We start from the raw sequence: 6,724 nt of genomic DNA on the forward strand, positions 1-6,724 counted from the left end.
ATGTTTAAAGTTTCATTTAATCTGGGCACATCTAGACGTTTGGGTGCGTATCCAGCACCCCCAAATGCCTGTGCACAAAGGTGCCGACCACCTGGCCGGAGGGCTGTTGAAGTCCACAATTAGCACGTCAATGCAGGTGGGCGATCATGGGGGAGAGGGTGAAACTCGGTCACAAAACTGAAATGAATAATTCGGGAACAGCGGTTGAACAACAAAAGACGAGAACACCCGTCCCGCCCAGGCGACATTGGCCATCCGCAAAGTCTGCAACATGTTAATTCGATGTAGATCACACAGAAAAGGCACCAATGTACTGGTGATTCAATGTTTAAAAACAGGTAACCAATCACTACCGAGGGGCCGGACCGGGGGTGCGGTATGCAAATATCGGGGGCAGTGTTTTCCTTGCATGTTACAATAAAAGTCTGAATTGGCAAGAAGGGAGCTAGAGTGTGTGATCATCGGAGCAACTAAACCGTCGTTCGCTCTCAGAGATCCGCTCCCACCGATATTGAAGACAATTTTCCTGTGTGCCGAGTCATTTCTTTAAAAACTTGGCGTTGTCGGTAGGATGATGCGCTTGTTCGATCGGATTTGAGCTTGCTTATTCGACTCTCCGATTTCCTCCGGTGGACGATCCGTGGCTGATAACGCGTTTTGCGCCGTCAAAGCCGACCAGACTCCGTGGAAACTTCTTCCCTGAAGGAGCCAGCCCCGCACGGACACCGTTAGGAGCGAGCAAGCGCCATCATCCAACGGACCTGGGTTCAGCTCGGCATCGGGACGATTGTCAGAAAAAATAAGGTCAGTCGGCGTGGTGGAGAAACCGTTGCATAGTCGGTTCTCTCCACTGAGTGACGGAATTAGACGAGTTAATGCCGAAAAGGAGTAGGCTACCTCGAGTACCGTTTTGTGGTTAGCGGTACGGGGGAAGTACGATTCCCATTGACACAGAGCCCAAGCGCGCCTGTGAGAGCATCAGCTCATTTAGATATTGTTTCTCGCTAAGCGTAAACGGTAAGGAAGCTTTGCCTTTCAGCAGAGGTTGACCACCTCGGCGTATGTTTGTGTTTAACGTTGTATGTGCATGTCACGTATTGTTTTGTGTTAGTGCGTAAGTGTGATTAGCGATCACGCTATTGGGGTAACGTATCCCATATAAACTTCGGCGCGGGCACGTACCGTTTCCTTTCGGGTAACGACCCAGATCTAGATCGCAATTTTTTTTTTCTTTTTGTAAAATACCTGCTTTCAGCTGTTGCTAGGCAACATGGCGACACGGAAGTCCTCGGGCTGCTGGCGATTGAGTGGAATGCAACAGACGGCAGCACGTCACGATGTAGAAGCGTTAGTCGAAAACACACGATTGGCTGAAATAGACTACAGAGGGTCAACACGATTCGTGAAAAAGTGGAAAAAGAAATACGGATTTTGGGAGACTTTAATAATTGCGATGAATTAGAAATAGTGTTAGGCAAATTATCGCTGAAAGACAAAGAAAAGCGAAAAAATAATGAATACGGAAAACAATGGTATAAGTGTAAAATCCTCGTTGAAAGGGCCAAACGAATACGAGCTAAAAACACGAACGACAAACGCCGAAAGCCGGATGAGGACGTAATTGCAGCTACTGCTGCTACACAAGCATTAACCTCTTCAGCGGCCGCCGTTTCGGGAGAGCTGTACCCGGCCCTCCCCCCACATTCGCAACCGACGAGAGAAAAGAATTCTGTATCCCCTCCGTCCTGGGGAACGACTCAAACTCCCGTAACAGCCCCCGATCAAACTACTAGACATTATTGGAGTAAAGATAACCCGGTACAAGCTTACCTCATGGTTGAGATGCCGGGGGCTGGGGGATTGATACACCTCTACCGGCCATTGACGCCGGCCGAATTTCGCCGATTTCTGCGTCTCTTCCAAAACCGAAGGACGACCCGGACGAGTTTGTGAGAGAATTATCGGATTTGGTCCACACTCACAGGCTTAACGCGAGTGAACTTTTAAAATTGCTCTCATTATCTACCAGTTCTAAGTTTGGCGCAGTTGTAGGCAACTTTAATGGTAAAAAAGCTGCGGGAGGTTATCTGTGTTATGATGAACTCACGCAGCTCGGGGGACCCCTTGACCAAATTCGTTGCGCCAGGGCATACCAGCGGACGCAAGATCCAAAACAAATTGCCACATGCATCCAAGAGGCTGACGAAACTACGGACGATTTTTTCCATCGTCTGAGAACAGTGTTCAAAATACACGGCGGTATCCCTGAGACACAGTCAGACTTGCTCAATTCGCATTTAAAACAGCATTTGCTAAACCAAGCACATCCTGATGTTACCCAAGATGTTAAGTCAAGTCAAGTCAACAGTATTTATAGAGCACTTTCAAACAGCCATCGCTGCATACAAAGTGCTGTACATGGAGCAATTTAACATGCACAATAAACAGTAAGACAAATCGGTAATAAAGGCGGTAGAAAGCACCAAACAGTAAAACCAAGAACAAATCTAAGTCATGCTGAGTCGAATGCCAAAGAATACAAGTGAGTTTTGAGGAGGGTTTTGAAGATGGGCAGCGAGGAGGCTTGAATGTTAAAAGACATACCGTATTTTCACGACCATTCGGCGCACCGTATTGTTGGGCGCAGTCTCATTAACGGGTGCTATTTCTGTATTTGACACATAGACAAAACGCACTGTATTATTGGGCGCAGTTTTACAGTGGTAAAACATACGCCAGCTTAAACATACGGCATGCATGGTCCTTGTGGTGTTAGGTAAGTCATCAAACTCTCAACGAGCAAGTGACAGAGTAAGTGAAAAGTCACCATGTAACTAAGATGTGAATATAACTCATACGGTAGCATGCCAAGACATACAGATACACGCTAAAAACACGGTTTTAAAAAGGCAACGGAAGCAAAACTGAGTTCGGTTGTATTTTATTTAGCCATCGTACAATGTACTCACGTTTTTCGATCAATCATCACCCAGAAATCCATCAAAGTCCTCATCTTCTTTATCAGAATTGAACAATTGTGCAAGTACCGATAATCCATCAAAAACGCCGGGTTCCCTCTCGTTGTCAGAGTCACTCTCTTTGCCATGTGGCTCCACAGAAATAATGCAGACTTTGCCAAAAGCTCAAACAACAGTGCAAGCAGACACGTTCGTCCAAGCAGCCACAATCCATTCACAAATTGTGGTGTAACTCGCCCGGCGCTGCCTCTCACTCTTTGTAAAGTTGTTTTTGCCATCGATCATCCATTGTTCCCATGCCGCTCGCAACTTTACTTTGGACGCCCGGTCGCAACTTTACTTTGAACACCCAGTTGATGTCGATGTCCAGCGGTTGGAGTTCTTTAGTCAAGCCTCCGGGAATGACGGCAAGTTCATTTGCTTGACTTGGTTTTTCACCGCTGCTGTGAGATGGGCACGCATGCCAAAAGCATAACCGATGGCTTGAAGTTTGAACTGAGCTTCGTAGGCGTGTTTCTTTGTCGGATTTATTTTCGGGGGTTCTTAGAAACCAAAACCGAAGTTGTTTTGCAATAATGCACATAGCCACACTTTATTCAGGTGTTGGTACCTGCTAGGGCCTTTAGCGTCCACTTACATGCCCACCCTTAATTCATTGGCGGACTTCTTTGCCGCATGGCTGTCTACACTCACTTCCGCCTTTTCTCTATATAAACAGCGTGTCGGCTGTCAGTCAGGTTTTGGAACTCAGCGCATACACAAGACGCTCCGCATTATAAGGCGTCCTGTCCATTTTGGAGAAAATTTAAGACTTTTAATGGCGCCTTATAGTCGTGAAAATACGGTAATTTGAATTGGCCAACATGTCCGATCGACGAGGTTTTGAATTAAGCACGGAATTTCGAGCTACTCGAGAACAAGAAAAAGAAGAATGAGAGTCACGTGACCAACATTTATTACGCCGCAAAAAACCCACACGCACACAGGAAAACCCCGGGTTCTCCTTATAAAGGTAATAAACAACTAAGGTCATTTGCTCCCTTCAAATTAACCCCTAGGGACCAAAAACGTTTTGTTGAAGGCAGATGTTTCCTTTGTGGGCAAAAGGGTCACATGGTGAAAGAATGTAGACAACAGCGGAAGATCAGGCGCGTGCGGGACAGTAATAGTAGCACGGGGACCTCCTCATCAGATGAGGAGGATTTACGACCAACACGGAATAAAACAGAGGAGGTAGCTATGACAGCGGTAAAGGCCTCTGCGCCTTTGTTCGAATCACCTACTTCAAGTGAGGACGAAGGCGACATTTTAGCCAGTAGCAATCATGTTTTTGACACAGAAAACTACCTGCTGAGATGTCAAACCTCGTCCGTAACTAAACCGGAAATGACGTTGTTGGTCGAAGGAATCCCGACCGTCTTCCTTGTTGACACGGCCCCGATATCACTGTTCTCGGTCGTTGGGATCGCGATACTGTGAAGCCAGGCGACAGCAAAATCCGCATGAAAGGAGCACATGGCTCCGTGCAGCCCCTGACGTTATCGCAACCATCACTTCCATCACTTCCCCCACAAATCCAGACCGGAAGGCACTCGTCGAAGCTGCGTTAAACCCTCACTCACCGCACAATTTATTGGGACGAGATGCTCAAACACAACTCGAGATTTACACCATCGTAAATCACAAGGGCCAGGTTGAAGCCTGCATGGGGAATAGTCAAGATGATGCTCGCTATTTTTGGACGCTCGATTTACCGAACGATGACGTAACTCGGAGTTCCGAATGTCTAGTTCGATTGGCAGGTACCAAATTAAAGCCAGGAGGTAACGTGCAAACGGTGAACAACCTGCACGTGACCATAAGACGTAAGCAGACACCGGGACCAGACCCGGACTACACGAAAGTTTTTCTGGGCCTGGAACCCCAGGGTATCGTCATTGAACACGTGTATTGGAAAGATCAGTGGTGTTTCGCAACTGCGCGGGTGGGAAGGGCGGTCAAGCCCCTCCTCTCACCCGGGCAACACATTTACATACCGCTCGGTAAACCAGGGCAATGTGAGTGGAAAAACATGAATAACCTTGCCAGCTCCATTCCAAACCACCTGTGGAGCCCCTCCACCGCCAATCCGGGGTGCGAGGAAACATAGGATGGCAGGGTGCGTCAATACATCAATTGGAAAGTGATGACTACTCTGGCCGTTCAATTCAGCTGACAAATTGCAGTAACACGTGACGTACTAGCAATAGAGGCACAGAACACAACACATGATGATTTGAAATCAAGACAAATTTTAGCACCTCACACAAAACGAAAATATTGCACAAATAAGAGAGCACAACCGGATGACACAGGGATAGAGAAATTGGAAGACGGGAAACGTTGGCTTCCAGTCTCTCTCTTCGAGTGCGCCGCGAGGTTGACACATGGCTTGTCACATGTGTCAACAGGGGGGATGATAGCGATGATAGCACAGGTGCACCAATATTATCATACACATGGGATTATGCATTTTTCAAAAAAATTTTGAAGACGTTGTGTAATCTCTTTGAACAAAACACAAGGGAAACAATACTGTCTTGTCATTGTTGATGTGTTTTCAAAATGGGTTGAACTGTCTTCGAGCGCTCGTGATGATGTGGGAACTGTCGTGAAAGCATTGGGCGAATTGTTGGACATTGATTTGAAGCGACACTGTGCGTACCACCTGCAATCGGCTGGATTTGTGGAACGCACTCACGGAACTGTCAAAGCCAGGCTCATAAAGACAATGAGAGAGACTAAAAGATTATTTGATCAGAAAGAGATGCATAGGCACAATGACTTGCCAGGGTGTTCTGCTCCACAGACTTGCCAGGTCCGGAGTGGTGATCAGAATTTCCTCAAGGTGCTGAAAAGACTTCTCTGGGACAGTGAACGCTGGAATGGCCCCTCCCAAGTGATTGCAGCAACAAAAATTGCGGTCAAGATCGAAGGACGTGACGGTTGGATCCACCAGTCCCAGTGCAAGCTTCTTCGGTTTGAGGTTGAGGGGCCTAGCGACGCCAGTCCCAGGAAGGAGAATCAGCACCTAAGTCCAAGTGCGCTGACCTTGCGTGCCGCCGAAAGACCACAGTGGGAGAGAGTGTTTTCCGTGTTAAACGCGCCCCTCTCAAGAAAGACCACAGGAAGGGCAGTCAAGCGTTGCCGATGCATCATCAGCATCATCGGCATCGGCATCATCCTCATGGGCCGAAGAGAAGTCACGGCGGGCACACAGGCCCACGAAAGGAGTGTCTTGTCTCATGGGATTCGACGTCGGGAGGCAGGAGACGATTGTTGATATATTTTTCTTGTCGTTTTCGTGTCGCTTGCGCGATCCCACTGGTCAGAGGTTGTGCTGCCAAATTCATGGATGCTATCAAAGTGAAGTGGCGGCTCAGCTGACTGTGGCCATGTCGGAGTACCAACAGGTGCACAGGAGTCTGACGAAGATTATTTTAACACTGATTTTGGTGATTGATTTACTGTAACCTTATGTAAGCCCGTATGACGACTTCACAGAAAAGCATTGCAGATGTGAATTTTTGATGTTCTTGGGTTGGCTTACTTTGTAAATAGTGGTTAGTTAGTTAGTTAGTTAGTTAGTTAGTTAGTTAGTTTTGTCAGGTTTTGATTTTCATTTAACGTGTGTTTGGATTAGATTTTGATTTTCATTTAATGTTTAGCCATTGCCCGGGAAAGGTTTTCTGTCCTGATCTTGTTAC

The 6,724-nt window shown here is 47.1% G+C and overlaps 1 pseudogene; it reads left to right on the forward strand.

Annotated features, from left to right (window-relative positions):
- The first annotated feature begins 4,217 nt into the window (after nt 1-4,217).
- LOC147205677 (uncharacterized) lies at nt 4,218-5,193 on the forward strand (annotated as a pseudogene).
- Nucleotides 5,194-6,724: the final 1,531 nt, after the last annotated feature.

This window comes from Hippocampus guttulatus, chromosome 4 (genome assembly GCF_054856545.1).
Source record: "Hippocampus guttulatus isolate MCC_2025c chromosome 4, RoL_Hgut_1.0, whole genome shotgun sequence".
NCBI classification, from domain to species: Eukaryota; Metazoa; Chordata; class Actinopteri; order Syngnathiformes; family Syngnathidae; genus Hippocampus; species Hippocampus guttulatus.